At 33.4% G+C, this 19,722-nt stretch overlaps 3 long non-coding RNA genes across 5 annotated transcripts in view; 2 read left to right on the forward strand and 1 right to left on the reverse strand.

The window, feature by feature from the left end:
• Positions 1 to 19,722, forward strand: part of LOC127860323 (uncharacterized) — a 112,647-nt gene that overhangs the window by 19,416 nt on the left and 73,509 nt on the right. The gene's annotated exons all lie outside the window — the stretch shown is intronic.
• LOC127860297 (uncharacterized) lies at positions 4,892 to 18,721 on the forward strand. Of its 2 annotated transcripts, XR_008039687.1 has the most exons (8): positions 4,892 to 4,987; positions 5,259 to 5,313; positions 5,908 to 6,003; positions 11,898 to 12,234; positions 12,492 to 12,598; positions 13,353 to 13,433; positions 15,458 to 15,502; positions 17,817 to 18,721. It is a non-coding gene; the product is annotated as an uncharacterized LOC127860297 (long non-coding RNA). The 2 variants fall into 2 exon arrangements; XR_008039684.1 differs by lacking the exons at positions 13,353 to 13,433; positions 15,458 to 15,502; positions 17,817 to 18,721 and adding an exon at positions 12,979 to 13,031.
• LOC127860267 (uncharacterized) lies at positions 7,874 to 11,417 on the reverse strand. Its single transcript, XR_008039661.1, has 5 exons — positions 11,261 to 11,417; positions 9,174 to 9,240; positions 8,807 to 8,999; positions 8,411 to 8,502; positions 7,874 to 8,074 (listed from the first exon to the last, which is right to left on the reverse strand). It is a non-coding gene; the product is annotated as an uncharacterized LOC127860267 (long non-coding RNA).

Genomic DNA, 19,722 nt, shown 5'->3' on the forward strand with positions numbered 1-19,722 from the left:
CCTGTGTTTTTTTAGCCGGACAAAAGAATTCATGAAATCACGTGCAATATTTATTTGAGACTAGAATTTGTAATAGATCATGAAATGTACACGACGCGCGCACACCGCGTCATGTGACTTACGCATGTGGGAATACCCCTGTCCTGATAGGGCACTTATTTCATCAAATCTTAAAATAGAATAGATTTTGAGGTCACTAGGTCAAAGGTCAAGGTCACAGGTCAAGGTCACAGTTATTGGAAATAGGAAAATGGTTTCCGGATGATAACTCGAGAACACTTATGCCTGGGATCACGAAACTTCATAGGGACTTTGGTCATGGCCGGCAGATGACCCCTTTTGATTTTCAGGTCACTAGGTCAAAGGTCAAGGTCACAGTGACTTAAAGCAGTAAAATGGTTGACTGGAAATAGGAAAATGGTTTCGGGATAACTCAAGAAAGCTTATGCCTGGGATCATGAAACTTCATAGGGACATTGGTCATAACTGGCAGATAACCCCTTTTGATTTTGAGGTCACTAGGTCAAAGGTCACAGGTCAAGGTCACAGTGACTGGAAATAGGAAAATGGTTTCCGGAAGATAACTCAAGAACACTTAGGTCTGGGATCAGGAAACTTCATAGGGACTTTGGTCATGACCGGCAGATGACCCCTTTTGATTTCCAGGTCACTATGTCAAAGGTCAAGGTCACAGGTCAAGGTCACAGTGACTGGAAATAGGAAATGGTTTCTGGATGATAACTCAAGAATGCTTAGGCCTGGGATCACGAACTTCATACTTCACCACCAGCACCATCAGCACCACCAGCAGCAGCAGCAGCACCACCACCACCCACCTCCACCACCACCACCACCACCACCACCACCACCAACACCACCACCAACACCACCATTGTTCACCGTGACAAAAAACGTATTCACACAATGGCTGCCACTACAACTTTTAGCCCATATAGGGGGCATGCATGTTTTACAAACAGCCCTTGTTTAAATAACATTTTACATGTAAAATCAAAGTTTATTGCCTGAAATAAACGTTGTTTGGGCTGTTCTCAATATTTACTTAACTAACTGATTTCATTATTTATTACATTTTCTTAATATCATCTTAATTCACGATTAAAATGTTCAACATGAAAAATAATGAGCCTTAAATAAACTCAAATAGTCCAATTGTGTTCTCTATATTTACTATACGTATGTCTTTATTAAATTTTCGTAATACGGTATAAATTTACAATTAAAAAATAAAACACAAAAAAAATAAGTGATTTATTTCTACGTTAATTACGGAATATTAATGACCTACACAAATAGGTCCAATTTTTTTGTCCATGCTGTGTTTGATTACTCTTATAAGAATGCAGATGAACCTTATTTCTACTAATTACATATTGGTAATAACTTATATTTAAAAAAAAAACGAACTATTATGTGGTTGTCAGATCGATAACAGAAACTTTTTAAATCTTCAAATATATTGGATGAAACCGTTTCGCTTCATTGTTTTGCGAAGAGACCTATACAAACATATATAGGTCCATGTTTTTTTTCTCCAGTACCGTTTTGGAGGCGCGCGAGAGTATTCAGGGGCGGGTAATCCGGGAGGTATTGATTTCTGGGATTGTCTATATTTGCAAACGAGGGTGTCTTGCTTCTTGAAACAATTGTATCACGACAAAACGTAGAAATAACAAGTTCAAGTTATGTTTTATACATGTACATTGTATGTTGAACTTGAGCGCACAAGAGCAATATATATAATGTTTATTTTAATCCTTATTTCATCCTTATTGGAGCACTAAACACTATTTCTAAACCAAGTTCGTTTCGAATTGTTTCTCTTGTACAAAACATGGTAGCAAATCTTTAAGAAAGATCTTTCTAACTATTGAAAAGTGTAAACACCGAGCGCATCATATTCTTGAACACTTTGTTACAACATCATTAACGTTTCAAATACATTTTAAATACTATAAACTTATTCAGACATCGATAAGGATAAATATGTAATGATGTGAATTATTGTGATTATAAACTACAATGTTGTACAGTTTCTACTTGCGCTTAATAATTCACCTTATTATGCAGGTGCGAGTGACGTGACTCGTCAACTCGTCTCCACCAAATGCAATTTAATCATAAAATTATTGACAATCCTTTTGCTCCCCAAAATTTCTTCCTTTAAATTGTTAAATAAAATTATATTTATATCACTTGCTTATAAGTGGAAAGGTTACAAACTAGACCAAATATGTTTCATTTCAGATTCCATGCAGTTTTCAGATCATTATCTATGTGCTTTATTACTCGAACTTGTTAGATTCTGATCACGTGTGCTACTGAAAAAGCCATCGGAATTGTGTTTTATGGCTCAAACAAGCACAAAGTGGGTAAGATCCGTCTTTTTTATTGCTAAATGTTAGATAAGCACGTGAAGTTTTAATTATTATGGTGGTCAGTACAAAAGTTCTACTGAAAACCACCGACTGCGGTTTTGTTTTATTGCCCAATCAAGCCCTGAACATCCAATATCCTGTGTATTACGAAACCCAAATTTAAGATAAGCACGTGTTGTCTTACAAAAACAATGATTTTATAGGCCAGTAAACAGATTGAAGTAGCTTACACAGTTAATTCCTGTATATTATATCGGAAACGAGACTTGCTTTAAACATCTTAAATAACAATATTTATTTTTATAAGAATTGCTAAACACAAATGAGAACAAAACCAATGTACACAGACGACACAAAATAAAAATAAATTTGACTATTTAAATTAAAACATTTACAATGACTTGTAGATGCTGCATACAATCTAAAGATAAATTAAGTTAATTAGTCGGTTCAAAAGAATATGACTTTTACATGACGCTTTTTTGTGCAATCAGTATACATTATAACAATTGTTTCAATAATTAAGGAACTTGCAGAGCGTAACGCTAACGATACAGCGTGTTTGAATTTTATTTTATTTAGAGTAAATGTCAATGCCAAATAATTCGCGAGATGCTTCGGTACTTTATTTGAAATGCACTATGAAACTCTGAATCGAAATTAAAAGATCCCACTGCTGTCTGCACTCCGAAGTTTTTATTAAGAAATGAATATACCCACGCCAATTACCCTGTGTTTTTTAGCCGGACAAAAGAATTCATGAAATCACGTGCAATATTTATTTGAGACTAGAATTTGTAATAGATCATGAAATGTACACGACGCGCGCACACCGCGTCATGTGACTTACGCATGTGGTAATACCCCTGTCCTGATAGGGCACTTATTTCATCAAATCTTAAAATAGAATCATATGCCGATATCCATTTGATACTTCAGACAAATGTTGAACATTTGTTTGAATGAAATTCTTAAGCATTTGTTTCTTTAAAATTTACCAGAATTTGCTTTTACAAATGGAAGACGCATAAACGGGTTTATCGGGTAATGGATAGAAACGGGAGAAGTCGCATGTATGCGGTAAAGAATACAGTGAGATAATTTGGAAAGATGATGACAATTCAAATAACGAACATTTCAATGTATTATTTAGTGTATTTTTTTGGAACATAGTTTCTCTACATTAAATAAATATAATGATGCAAAACTGGGAATCAGTTTCTATCCAAGATAAATTAAAGTTAATAACATTGTTCGCCGAGCGGCTCGGCGTCATATCACCAATTTCCTCTGCATCATGCCGAGGTGTTTTGCGTTTCGCGGAGTTGAGATGCGGAATGACTCTGCGCACAAACGCGGCCACTCGGCGGCCAGATGGTTGATGCCAAGTCGACTAGCGTACATTTGATGTCGCCAAACTCTGCGGAATGCGGAATTTTATTTTGCGTGAGCTGTACTGTATAGTGCAATTATTCTTGTCATAGCTATTTCTCAGCAACTAACAGGAATTCAATGAAACTTTATGGTAAGCTTCACTACCAAGAGGTGATGTGCATATTATCAGCTGGTTATGGTCGGATGATTTTTCACAGAGTTATGGCCCTTTGAAATTTTTCATTGTGCATATAGTGCAATTCTTTTCTGAGCTATTTCTCAACAACTTAGTACGGGAATTCGATGAAGCTTTATGGGAAGCTTCACTACCAACAGGAGATGTACATATTATCAGCCGGTTATGGTCGGATGATTTGTCACAGAGTTATGGCCCTTTGAAATTTTCTATAAACTGTACATATAGTGCAAATCTTGTCCAGGCTCTTTCTCCCTAACTACTGACTGGAATTCAATGAAGCTTTATGGGAAGCTTAACTACCTTGAGGTCACATGCGCTGCTGCTGATGTTATTAGTGGGTTCTGGATAGATGATTTATTAGAGAGTTTATAATGACCCTTTGAAATTTTTAAGTTGCTAAACCATCCATCGTATTATTTTGTTCAAAGTTATGCCCCTCAAGATGTTTCCTTTTATCTGGATTTATTTTGCAATATTGTGACAAAAATAACTTTAGGGAGCATCACCCCTCTCCGACAATTTCTTGTTTCTTGAATCTGTGACAAAAAGTTGATTTTTTTTCATTTTGATAAACTAGTCCCTTTAAACTAATTTCAATTTGAAAAAAAATTCACGGTGGATGATGCTGGTTTTACCAATGCTTTGATTGGTTCACTTTCATTTGGACATTGCTCAGCTATTTGCCAGATTTGCCGCAGCCAACCAAGTTTTTTTTTTGGTCCAAATACCCACAAAACCTTACTACATGATGAGGGTCGAAATCAGCACGTGACATAATGATAGGTGCCATTGTGTATTTGAACCGTGAAGTAAATACAGTAAACAAAGTCAAAGGTCAGAGTTTTTTAACATTCATGATGTTCGCCAGTCTGTATTGGGAGGATTCTATGTTTACCGTCATCTGTAAACACCATTGTTTGCCAAAGGAAAAAAATCAAATAGTGTGTCGTAGGCGAAGCTATGAAAGTGAAATTTTGAGGCAAGGTGAACAGCGCCCAGATCTACAAGATATCCGGTAAGGCTAAGAAATCAATCCGCAAAACATTGCCTTTTTTCAATATTTTATTTGTTATCAAACAAGACATGTTTTTATCAATTTAAGACATTATTTAACCCTGTTTTTTCATTGGTCTGGTAATTTTGAATCACACCTTTTCAGGATGCAGAGTTTTTGGGATAAGCCTTCCATATCAAGCACATAAACATAACAGTTTGTAAACATACAAAAACTCATCATTATTCTGTTTATTATTCTTTGTAACGCGAATCTTTTCGTCACATTTTAGATGACAGGGCAATGCTGAACAAGAAGCTCAGTCTTGATGACGATTGATTTCCAAAGTAAGATTTTGCTTTTATTTTAACTTCATGGAATTGTACCCCAAACAGTTATAAACTTCTCAAGAAAGCAGACACATTGCAGTATTATGAATTGCTGAAAATATAAAAATAAAAATTTACTTCTTTTTGAAATAATAATAATTGGAATATAATTAGAAAAAATAGTAAAAGATCGATGATATTTCAAAAGTGAATACTTAATGAATTTGTGCATTAATTGAATTATGAGTATAAATATAATCGAATTCCATTTCCTTCTTAAAATGAAACATGTGACCCGTTGTTCCATGACAAAAGACGTATTATTGCTAGAAGTTTAGGGTGGAGATTGTTGCAGAGATTTTTTTCAGAGCATAAATAAAGAATGGGAAGTTGGTTTAATATAATAAATCAATTTATTGTTCATGAAACACCTGACCATTAAGACCATTAAATTGTTACACAAAAAATCTTCAAACTCTTAAGGAACACATGGGAATATAGTGCTAATAAAGCAAAACCAACTCCTGTTCTTTAGTCAAATTTTTGAGCATATACAAAACATAAACATTCATCCTCAAATAGTTACACATTGTCAAATTATTTTTTTTGCAGATCTGGATAAGCCCAAGAAAGTAAGAAAGAGGAGGATGAGCAATCGTCTATAGTCTTCTTAAGTTTTAGAAGAGAACCATTCAAAGGACCCTCTTGGTATCTAATATTTGATGTTGCACATTTTTCTTTGAAAAGTCAGCAGAATAGTGCTAATGAACAAGTGTCAACATAAATGTTCTAATTTTTCCTTAATGGAAAAGTAGAGTAATCAGTGCATGTATTATTTATCTTAAGAATAAGTAAGCAATGAAGAAACAAAAGAAGGTTTGTTTTGTTAAAAATGCGTTTGTTATACCCCACCAAAGGCAGAGGGATATTGTTTTGGCCTTGTCCACCCGTCCGTCCGGCACTTTCGTGTCCAGAGCTATATCGTGTAATTGCTTTGGCAGATTTCATTGAAACTTTGTATGAGTATATATATATATATATATATATATATGTGTCATAGGCTACAGAAATCAGTACAAACGAGGAAAAATCACATTTTCGTTTTTTGTCATTTTGTAAAAGATGAATGCAAGCATAAGTCAAATCCAAAATTTTAGGTTTCTTTCTATAATAGTTTTTGAGATATTGAGTTTTGAACACAAGCACCCTTTACAGATCTTATAGCTAAATAATGGTTTTCTATATAGATTGACATTGACAACAAACTCTTTTGTAAATACAGTATACATGTATTTACCGTATAGCATTCACACATAGATTCAATGCATTAGCTACACTGACCATGATTTTTACATTTTATGTGCGAACAAAAGCAATCATTTGAATACAGCGGTTGCTATGGTAACGAATTTACATAAAATACATTAATTTCATTATAATTGTTTAAATATCAGGAAAAAAACTTAATATTTACGTTTTTGTCAAATATATGATAAAACTGCTTATAGTCAATGATCTTTATTTCAACATGGTGTTTATTTAATACATAGTAACAAAAAGAATCTAAGAAAATAGGTTGAGTTAAAGTGCAACATGTCCTTTTTTTAGAAAAGATCCACATATTTTACAGTGTATTGGTTTCAATCTATTTAAGACTTTGCACAATATAAACGCCATACATGTAATTTAATAGTGCCATACATATATGCTGGTAAAAATGTTAATGATCAGACATTTTGCTGATGGTAACCATGGTTACCATGGGAACAAATAGATAAAATATCCATTTTTACTGTTTTGAACAGCAAAAAAAAAACTAATTTTATTAGTAAATCCTTTCCCATACATATCAAACATGAAAAAGAACAACAATATTTGACCAAACAATTTAACTACAATTTGTTTACGAAACCCACATAGTAAAACCGCCATAAATAAACACAAATAACAACAACATGTACTTCTAATTCAGAAAAATTAAAGATGAACATGTATTATTGTTAAGGCATTAAAAGATACCTTCTATAAATCAGTTAAAATAAAGATAATACCATTATCATATAAATAGAATTAATTCAATCAACAAATAAGTAAATGCCAAAATAATGTTTCCATAGCAACCATCATTCTTATTTTACATGTAAATGGGTTTCGCAATCATGGGTATGATGAGCTTCAAAAAAACTTATATATTACCACCTGTCATAATAAATGAACACACATGATGGACATATGGCTAAATGTTTTGACAAACTTTATAAAACATGTTTCAAGACATGACATTTTACATTAATAGCATCACATCATAAGTTTCAATTTAGAAAATACCATGCCACAGGCCAATTTAATATTAAAATTTTCACACTAGTAATTGTTACTGAAAAGTTCACCAATGAACAGTTTATATGGTAAACAATAACATATAACTTGGTAATCAAAACAAATAATCTAAGGCTATTTGACAAACAGGATCATACAATTTTCAACCTTAAAACAAACAAAGATAGGACAGGGCACATGTTTTTTGCAACTTCTGAGTTACACAGACAGTTTTGTTTTGTTTTACTTCGGCTTGGGACAGGTAGCTGCATCAATGAGGAAATGTTGGTACTTTCAAATGTTCTTCAAGGGTATGAACAACTGGGCAAGAAATGTTTTCCGATCGTATAGGTGCACAGGCTTCTCCAAATCACCAATTATGTGCGGCACATTAAGTCCAGATCGTGAGGAGGTGGATACAGTCTCAGCAACAGCCTCGATGGTCTCTGCATCACAAAGTCTGGAAAAGTGTGAGGCATGAACATTGGTTAAATATTGCAGAGCTTTATTTCCTTCTTAGAGAATGGCAGTTTTTCAAACATTTGATAAGCCTGTGACTCAAATGTTCACAATTTAACTATTTAACTTAACTATTGTTTCACAATTTAGAACAGTTCTCAACTCATTTTTTCACAAAATGAGGGGCCAAAGGCCATTTCACAAAGATGGGAAAAAGTCCATGTATCAAAAACATTTCTTATGAATACCGGAAGTAATAATTTTGCCAGTGCTCATTGCATTATGTATACTAAGATTATCAGATGGTAAATCATTATCTACTGATGAATAAACCTACACTTTGACTTCCATAATCCAAAATGCCAATCAGGCTAGAACTTGATGTGGCCGCAGTCACCATCATCGAGTATCTCATTCGAGTGTGCAGCCCTAATTGAAAATGGAAAGAATATTAACATATCATTTTCACAATCTGTAAAAAAACTAATAAAACTTAAACACAAATATTATGTCTATTCTAAGCCCTTCTTACCTATTTGTTAACCAAACAAAAAGCATTCCCAAACATTTTTAATATCAAATATTCCATAGATTAATATGAAATCTATTTTAACATAATTATATGTAAATAATGAGTGATTTTATTTTTTTTCTAAAATTTTATCCTTTAAGATGCAAAAATGATACCAAGTTTTCATGCAATAACATTGTATGCATAAGTAAAAATTCTTACCAACACTAACTCTCCACAATGCATACCAAAGTACACAGTTGTTCTTATTTTGTCCAGCAGTTGTCAAAGTAGAAAACTGCCTCTTCCTCCCCTAGGCCATAGTGATGAAGCTAGTAATGCACATAGCTAACAACAGTGTTGGCGCCTTTCCCGGGTGATTCACCCTCATTCGCCAAGTAAAACATCTGTTTTTCTGCAAAAGAACAAGAAATGAAAATAAGAGCAAACTGACTATAATTGTTATTTGATACAGAAATATGTATTTCATATTTCACCTAAAATAATGACAGTCACACCAACACATTTTTGCATATTTAAGAACAATACGGGACATGTTACTGATCTAGAAATTAATAATCACACCTACCTGTACCTTCACAGCAAACACCAACGACTTCACATTTTTTCGCAGTCTTGAAGTAGTTTGGTCCAACCTAAGATATATTTAAGTTTTTAAAACAATTGTCAAGATTGAAAAGATAAATATCTTTCACTTAACTTCATAGCAATATAACAAAATAATGCAATAATAATAATCATCATTAATAATAATCATAATAATTGAGTGTCTTTAGGAGTTTCGTAAAAGTCTGAGCGTTATCAAGTGGGCTTTTATAACTAAATCCAATTTATCACGAGTGAGTTCATGGCAGTATTGTCTAAAAGAGATTGCTTGTTGAAAGTCAATGACATCGCAGTGATTTTTTTTGCTTTTTTTTCTTACAGCCTGTGCCTTTTGGATTGGGAAAATTAGCGCAATAAACCATGAAATTGGGAAAAATAGCGCAATAAACCATGAAATTGGGAAACATTATAAATATGATTATAAAAACAGAATTAAAATTATTAAAGTATGTTTGACAGCATTTTTATATTATAAAGTACTAATTTAATGTGTTCTTACAATGAAGACAATGTTAAGTTAATATCCTTCCACATTCATATTGAACTTGCAATAATCTATAGAGATTCTTAAATATACCATTTTATCATAACCTCTTTAATAGTAAGAATTTAATTCAGTATTCTTTTAAATTAAATATCATATGGTGAAAACATTAACACATATTTATAAAAAAAAAACGCTTTAGTGGTCTTGCTATGTTAATGATGTATTATATGGAGTTAAAATAATTTATTTCATTTCTTTACCTTTCAACATCTTGCACTTCAATGCTATTTCAGTAAACTGTAAAGCGTGACAAACATAATAAAGCAGAATATGCATATGAATCTGATTTTACACAGATCCACTAACATATAAATCATATCATGTTTGTCTATTTCCATTTTCGAACGATACTCATCTTAAATGCATTAACTTTGTGAGTAACGGTAGACTAACTCCAATTTCCCAACACTGATTTCCGTGATGCACATTCACTGTGAAGATTTGTAATAAATATTTGTTGTTTTTATCTCAAACGTTATATTTTGCGTTAATTGACACACTCATTAAATTATTCCATAATAACCATATGATATCCGTTGTTAATTTAAATGTTATTTATCATTTTCGCCGCGCATCGCAAATTTCTCGTCTGCTTGCCGCCATCTTGGGCGTGTGTAAAAACAGGCGTTTACAATCGGGATACATCGACTATCGTCGGTATCCTCCGCAATATAGAGAGAGATGTGTAAAGCAAAGTAAAATCGTATTCGGCTAAATTCGCGAAAAATACGTAAGTCAGTTGTTTTTCGGCGACGACTCGGCAACTCGATCGGCACTCGTTCGAAATTATTGCTAAATTACATTGTAATCTTATTGGCTTTATTGGGAAAATTTTGTCTTTTTTTGGGAAATTTTAATCAAATTTTTGGGAAAAAACGTCATTTTTTGCAATTGGGAAGCAGCCGAATATCGGCTGAAATTTCTGGCAAAAAAAATCACTGCATCGCTGCACAGTTTGTTATGAAATAAATAACAGCCACATGTTAGAATTTGGAATTTGTTTTGCTTTTCTTGTTCCTTTAATTGTTTAAATCAAACAAGGTATTCTCAATAGGGACAGACACTCCATCTGTCTCATTTAGCGTTGAATCCTGATAATTCTGTTTCTGAACAGTTTGACTCATAGTTAATGTCTTCATCAGAATCTGAAGAGGGCACATTTTCATTTTAATAGTTTTAATACATGGCTTGTAATATTATCATGTATAATGCTTGATGGTCTGTTTTGCAAAAAAATAATGTAAAGTTGTCAACCAAATTCAAATCTTCAATAAAAAATATCATCCTGGCCCTGTGAGATTTCATATGGGATCGTGCTTGCTGAAATTTCGTGTGACATATTTACAATTTAAATAAGTGCGCCATTACATTTTGTAACCAACAACCAAGTTTTCGTAGCGAAGTATTTTACTTCCGGGTTAACAGTTTCATTTTCAATGTTATCTAAATAGGACCATTGTTTACCAAAATTAATGATTGTCAATTTTATTAAAATATCTTACCTGATTTATACTACGATCCTTCAATTGAAGAAATAATTGTCAGGATTGATTGACAATTTATTCCAAAGGAACTCGCAAACAAACGGTGAACAATGTCAATGCGTAGGCTAATTACGACACGCCATTTTTAGTAGAGGTCGCTCAACAAAGCAACGGTTACTTCCAACCAAATAAAAAATTATAAGTGTACATTGTCGATCAGAGCTCGGGGGCATTTCATTCTTCGAAAATATGCATATATCTCAAGTTTCAATAGGTTTTTCATAATATAATTATAACTTTATTTCCATTTTAATAACGCCGCGCTTCAATCACGCGTAGCGTAAAATAACGTCGACCGCGTTTGTACTGATTTCTGCTGACGACGTCACATATATATATATATAAAGAGGATGACGCGGGCCAAATGGTACTGTACACCATCTGCTGGTAACGGAGTTATGGCCCTTTGTATATATTCTGTTTCAATGCAGCATGTGGGGGTAAACGTCATGTCTGTGACAAAGCCCTAGTTTGGTGGAGGATATCAATTCAACGAATTTGCTTGTTGACATGTGCTTTGTCAAACCAAAATTTACCTATAAACCTTTAGTTTTGACATTTTTATTATACTATTTTAATAAAATGATTACTTCAGTTAAACAAGCCATGCAGATTCCAAAGAATAGAAGGGAAATGGCAAAGACAGCTTTTGAGACACCCACAGCTTTGGTCTTCAAGATTTCCTCCTTACAGGCAATGCCAGCTTCCTATTGAGAGACACCTACATCAATGGTTACTGTAACTTCACAATAACCTAATTCCAGACTCCCAAGGTTTTGGCCTTAAAGGGACCCATGCATTCGTTCCATGCAGCCACAGCTGCCTTTAAGTCACCCAGGCTTTCCACGGCTTCCATCCTGGCAAACATTGTTTCCCCTGACCAGACTCCCAGTCAGAACTTGAGGGTGACTCAATGTCTGTGGCAGGCTGATGTAAGGCACATTTATCTTGATTTGTTTTCAGTTTTTTTACTGCCAAAAAGTCAAAAAAACAAACCATTGTGTAAAGACCAATTCGTGTTTATTTGATTATTGTTTTTAAATCTTTGTAATCGTTCCAAGTTTCATTTAAAAATGGAAACAAAAGTGTGTACATGGGAATGTTTTTGTATCATGCTTAGCTCCAACATATTGCTATTGTTCTGATATTTAAAAAAAAAAATAAATAGCATGGTTTTCTATGTTTCCAGGAACCAGTGATGAATGATTTTGGTTTCCTGCCTACCTGTCCTACAACGCCTGTCAGTGTCAATGAATCCTATTGTCTATGGTAAACAGGCCATTGGAAACTGAACAGGTACCATCGACTAATAAAGAAATGTGAAAGCTATATTTCACATTTTTATAAAAAGCAATAAGAGAGGCTGTTTGTTGGGAGTTTGTGGGTTTTTTTTAAAGTGCATTTACATAAATGGTACGAGTTTGTGGATCAATCCGCATACATTTTTCTCAAGCAATTGTAACCTCGAACATTTTACCATCATGACATGCATGTGTTTAAGGATAAAGAAAATCTCAAGTCATCTGCACATTCCCAAGTTATTTTCCCTTGAACATAGCCGACCGGCAACCGAGAAGTACCAGGGTGTTAGTCACTTAGCTGTAGTTACACAAAACAATATGTTTTGTCCCGAAATGTTATTATTAAGGATAATACAAATTATCTTTTCTCTTTAGACTAAGTCTGGGTGCCAGCAATGCTCCCATGTGGTTGAAAAGCTAGAAAACAGACTTGCAGTCTTGAAAAATCACACAAGTAAATATCTGCTTTAATAATTAAATAAGCACATACTTAATATTTCAAATATTCAGAATGTTAATCAACATTCATTTTGGTCAGGTGTTTTTTTAAGTTCCCGGTGAGTTTAATAATTTTAGCTTTAACATACCAAAAGTGGTCACACAAAGTTGTTGGGGTTGCTTCCCTTTAATTGGAAGAAATTGTAAAAAAAGTTGATTAATACAATAACAGAGTTTATTATGCTGACAATATGTGTAAGTGCAGAACTATTTAATATATGATCAAGTTTACTGATTTATTTTTATAACAGTTCTAAGCCATCAATCGCAAGGATTATGAAAAGCCTCCAGTGGGAAAACTTCTGATGGTACAAACCCAAAGCTCCGGAAATGTAAGAATTTGTCATTTGTCTGAACACTTTAACCCTTTGCATGCTGGGATATTTGTCCTAATTAGCATTTTCTTGTGGTTTTTTTTTCAAAGAACACTATCAGAATAGCAAACAGTTTGGATCCTGATGAGACGCCACGTTCTGTTGCGTCTCATCTGGATCCAAACTGTTTGCAAAGGCCTTTAAAATTCGGTTCCAGAGCTAGAAGGGTAAAACAAATATTGGAAGTAGGTACCCTACTTTAACTGATGTTTACTAATACTGAATAGAAAATCACACTTATGGAATTATAGTGACCGCCCAGATGGTCAAACATTTTCCCTACATTTCACTGCCAATACAGGGTTCCCAGCCAACCTGGAAATCAGGGAAAACCTGGAAAAAAGACTCACTTTTTCCAGTCAGGGAAAAGTCAGGGAATTCGGGAAAAATCAGGGAATTTCGTTTGGTCAGACTTTTCCAACTTGTGTAGAAATATAATACATGTTATTGTCCGCAAATGCTATTTATTAAGGGTGTCTTAAACAAGAAATAGGTGGAAATCATGATCCAGGAATTTTTATTTTCAATCAGGGAAAAATCAGGGAATTTTGTTCATACAAAAAGCCGGGAACCCTGCAATAAGGCCTGATATGGGATTTGACCTTTTTTTTTTGCGTAGCTGTCCAACCTAGGTTTTTACCTTAACATTACCTGTGTAAGTTTCCAATCAAATTCAAATAAAATTTCCTGCAGCTAGATACAAATGAAAACACTCAATTGATGCCATTGGCTGATTTGAGTTTAATTTGCCCCCCCCCCCCCCCCCCATAGAACAGTTTTACTCTCAACTCGTGACATCAATATAGTTTTGAGTGACATCAATACAGTTTTATGTGCCCCTTTATATTCAGAGGATTGTCAGTGCAAGAGCATTTGTACTTAAAGGCTATGTTCTCATATTGAGTATTTACTATCATATTGCTGTCTGTGTACTAGTATATTTTAGTTCATTAAATTATCGTGTTTCTCTATCCTGATATTCATTTTTGGCCAAACCATTTTTAATTGTTTTCTAAATTGAACATTAAACATGTTAAAGTACAAAGTTTTAAACAAGCCGTCTTTCCAGATGTGGAATCGTTACCTCACTTTAATGCATTGCATTCCAACCGGCAAGGTATCAAGGTTAGTTCGCGGTCAGTAAACGGATCGTTATATTATATAGATGCTATCGAGTTTGCTAGGTTACTAGAATTGTATTTAGACCAGAAATATGTTAAATGAAGATATTCAGCGATATAATTATGGTATGTCAATAAAAAATTCTTAATGTGGCTCAACAATATCATGATAAATATTATTTTTGGTTAATTTAACAAGCATCATTTAACCATTTTGTTAAGCACGAGCGCGATGATTCCTGATACTGTTATTAATCAAATCAAATAGCACTGCCCGATACATCACGAAAACAGATTTGTTAGAAGAACGGGCTTATAAATACTTAAAATATGTACTGATACTTTGCGTATGGCATGTTGACTTAATATATGTTTTAATTTCACTTCAATTCTTCTTTTAATTTTCTGTTTTGTATCTATAGATATATGATACGCAATATGTAATAATGTAAAATAAGCCGCAAAAACTCCGTGTAACATCCTGTTCTGCATGTGATGCAGCTGAGAACTGCATGGAAAAAGACATACACTATCTTTGATCTCATTTATTAAAATCTTTACCTTTCACCAAATCCAACCACAATCAATGCTGTATGTCTTTTTTATTTCTTGTTTATTCTATACTGAACATGTTCATGTTGTGATCTGGATTTCAGCAGCTTGCATCAAAAATGGGTTCAATCTTAGTTAAAGAACTTGTACAGAACATCTTTATTCTGTGAGGAATATTGTATTTTGAAATGTTCTTTTTTATCTTTTAAATTATTATTTATATTAAACTTAATTTGTTTTTTTACAGTATTGCTGTTCTCTAATAAGAGATTCCACTTGGTGAAATTTTCTTATGGTGGATTTTTTCAGATTGTGCAGAGGGAAACAGTTACTGTCAATCAGGAATCCACAGAAGTATTCGAACTAAGTACACTAATTATAGATCAGCTTTGTTAGTTCATGAATAGAACTAGAAAATGAAGTCCATTACTATTACAGTACTCTTATACACTTTTGATTAAGAAAAGACCATTTGATGTAATCAAGTATTCAAAACTCTGGGATAGTAAGTAGTCTAGTAGAAGTCTGCACAATATATTTAGGATAGCACAAAACTTATATCAGATCTGAATGCTTAACTTGTGTCCTGTGAACCTATTACATGTAGTATGTAAGAAAAAAGGTGTTTCTGTTGTGTTCACCCTCAAAATTAATAGGAGGTTTTGGGGATTCCGATAATGACGTCACGTTTGCGCATGCTCAAATTTTGGCCGTCAAAACTGCGGCCATTCTGCTATTGTTTGCATGTGAAGACACTGCATCGTGATTAGGTTACAATCATATTCGCGACCCTTTTGAAGAACAAAAAATACTCAGAACTTGAAATTCTTTCAGATTAAATTAAATCCAATGAACGAACACAAATAAGGACGAAAACAAACAACAAATTGATTAATTTATGTAATCAACATATAGAAACTGATTTGAACCGATTTGTCTGTAAAAACTTACCTTGTTACAGATTAACATAATCCTCTTGATAAATGTAAATGCTTTTATTTTATTGTTCACACCAGTTTTGACACTCTTTGTTTCAGCATTTTTAACCCAGTGTTTAATTGCCCCTTTGTTTATCACAAACCGATTATCTCGATGTGATCGTATATAATGTCCAGACAATTACTCAGAAAACAGTGTGTTATAAACCCAGGGACCTATACTTGTATGACTCTGTATGGGGCCTCTGCATAAACCACATGTGTCTGGTCATAAAACACAACTTATGATACCTCCATGTCATCTCTTAGCATATTAAGTCAAAAACTTAACAGTTGCTTTAATAAAATATTTGAACATATTTAAAAAATATACATTTGTCCGAAATGGATTAACAGCTAGGAACTATTAAGTATATATATTAGCCAGTTTAAACATAACAATAAAGTGTTTAATAACTATACATTTAAAATATTTTACAAATTTACTTCTACACAATTGACGTATTTAACGGGTACCTGCAAATGTAAACTCTGCTATAATGTGTAAAGATCGTGCGTTACTGCAGCAGTGTTCGAAACATCATCATGAAAACAAGCAATCACGTTTGGTCATTATATACGGATATAAAATACTTGCGTAATATAAATTAAATGTGTAGATTTAAGGTATCATAAAATGCTAGATTTGTATCGCTCATTATCACTAGAGACGAGTTTTCAATATACATGTACATGCAAAGACAGTTCAATTTGCAAAATATGCAGGTGTTTTTTCAATTGGAATGCTTAAATTATTAATATTTTCATTCAATGTAAACGAAACGAAAATTCATTCAATGTAAAAGAAAATTAAAACAACATTTCAAGATTGAAATGTATTGAGCTATTTAAGGGCTTTGTTTTATGACTGATTCAATACACCCCTTACACTAAATTTCAATCTCTGATGAAAAATAACACTATCGCATCCACACCACTTATAATAATATTCAAATTATTATATGTTTTATAATTTTTGAAATATCATTTATTTAAGTCTTACTTAAAAAAGAATACGGTATTTATAGTTTTGTTTTGAGAAATTGTAAGTATTAAGTCTTCCGACGACCTTTACTCTGATACAATATAATAGGCCGCGATCGAGAAGTTGACGGCCAATCTATTTTTAGTAACGGAAAACCCCTCTTGTGACGTCACACAAAAACCTCCTATATCTCTAATGCAATAACTGTTTGTTCTTTTCTTGCAAAATAATAATGCTTAATGTGACAGATGAACAGTCTCATTAAGTTTGTTGTCACCATTCTTTCAGAAAATAGTTCCCAGTGTTATCAAATTCAAGGCAAGGTTGCCAAAGTCCATTGCAAAAGCCATGAGGACAGAATGCTCTTTCAAGGGGGGAAATAACAACTATGGCGCTGCCTCGTATCGGACTGCCAATTGCAGAACAAGACACAATTATTAGTAATGAACTTCAACTAAAGTAATGAATCAATTTGTTTGTATTACAAACAATAATAGGAAGATTATTTGTACTAAAAAACAAGGATAACTAGTTTAAACCAGAAAATAAGATTCACAAAAGAGTGATATTTTTATTCCATGTGGCAATTCCCCCACCCCCATAATTTACAGAACAATTCACAATTTAAAGAATCATGTCTCAAATACACATGTTTGTATTATTTTGTTGGATATTTGTTTTATTTTTATGTCTTTTGATATTTCAGATGTTATTTCCAGACACTTCCATGTGGACAAGCCATGCTGGAACAAAAGATGAGGGGTGCTTTGCACTGATTCTGTTAAGTGCATAAATAAGTGTATGACCTTGTAAAAATTTAAATGTGTGAATATGGAAATGTGATATAAGAACCACAGTGTTATTGAATTTTTTCAAATTGTTATGTTCTAAAACTTTCTAGTGCTTTGTAGATTGTTATATTTTAGGCAAACAAAGACATTTAAGGCCTTGGGCCTCAAACAAAGAAACTGAATTTTTTTTAGCGCCGTATGCAACCAGTTGGAGTCTTTTTTCATCAAAAACAACATTTTGTACAAATATTAGAGTGGGTTTAGGGGGAGGTACTGTACCGACACATGCCTTATCCATCTTACAGATCACATGCACAGACCTCTAGGAGTATGTTCACGGGTATGATTATGCTTGACCTCCAGAAGGCTTTCGACACCATGGATCATGATATCATTTGTCAAAAGCTCCTGGAGATGGGCGTGGAGTCGATGGAGTAGTTCCACTCATATTTGTCTGATAGGACTGTCTGTTCAAGTTAATGATGCAAAGTCTGACTTTCGGTTGGTTGTGTGCGGTTTCTCACAGGGCAGTTATTTTTGGGCCTTTTTTGTTCCTGGAATATGTAAATGATATGAGCACAAGCATGAGTTTGTTTTGCAAACTTATTTTTTATGCAGACGATAGTGCCATTTTGTTCTCTCACAAAGATCCATCTTATATCAGTCAGGTTCTAGGCAAAGAACTAGCAAATTGTAGTAAATTGCTTATTGATAACATACTTTCTTTGCATCTTGGGGAAAACAGAATTATTCTTTTTGGATCCAAGAGAAAGTTAAGCAAAGTCCTAAATTTTACTTATTCATGTCATCACTCGCACATGACCAGGAAATAACATCTACAATTACAGTTTTAAAATATCTCGGTTCATTTCTAGATACAGATTTGTCAGGAACATCTATTTAAGATAGTACTTTAAGTAAAGTTAATTCAAGAATTAAATTGTTATATCGTCAGCAAAGTTTTTTTAAATAAGTCCCTTAGGAAGACTCTTTGTAATTCCTTAATACAATGCCATCTAGACTACGCATCATCTTCCTGGTGCTGTGAATGCCATCTAGACTACGCATCATCTTCCTGGTTCTGTGAATGCCATCTAGACTACGCATCATCTTCCTGGTTCTGTGAATGCCATCTAGACTACGCATCATCTTCCTAGTTCTGTGGTCTTACACAAACTATAAAAAAAAAACTGCAGGTAGCTCAAAACAAAGTGGTATGTATTATTTATTACTACCATTGTAGAACATCACTTCGTATTGCAGATTTTAAGGATCTTAAATTTTTGAATATTGAAAATAGATGTTAACAATTGTGACTTAATCATGTATTATAAGATTTCGAAACAATATAGCACCCAGTCATATGCACAACAACTTCACTAAATGTAAGTATCCACTCGTACGGGACTAGATACAATAAGGGTGATTATCACGTACATCCAGTTGATACTTTTACTTCCAAATCTTTTTACCATAATGCAATAAAAGACTGGAATAACTTGACAAAAAAATAAATGATGTACATAGTCTAAGAATACGCTCTAAAAACTTGCTAAGAAGCATTTATTATAAGAAATGAGAAAAGTTCAGAAACAAGGGTATCTATATTGTAAGCTTTTTTATCACTTTTAGATCTGTAAACCATAATGTAATACATTTTTAAACTGTAAACCATATTTTTATGCATTTTTAAACTGTTTTTTGTGCAATCATGTAAATTTCATCATCATACAACATGTTTTCTTATTTAACAACAAGATTTTTTTATTAACACTATAATATGATCATATGACATTGTAAGACCGTTGTCACTTTCTTCCA

The sequence above is a fragment of the Dreissena polymorpha genome, chromosome 1 (genome assembly GCF_020536995.1).
Source record: "Dreissena polymorpha isolate Duluth1 chromosome 1, UMN_Dpol_1.0, whole genome shotgun sequence".
Classification (NCBI taxonomy): Eukaryota; Metazoa; Mollusca; class Bivalvia; order Myida; family Dreissenidae; genus Dreissena; species Dreissena polymorpha.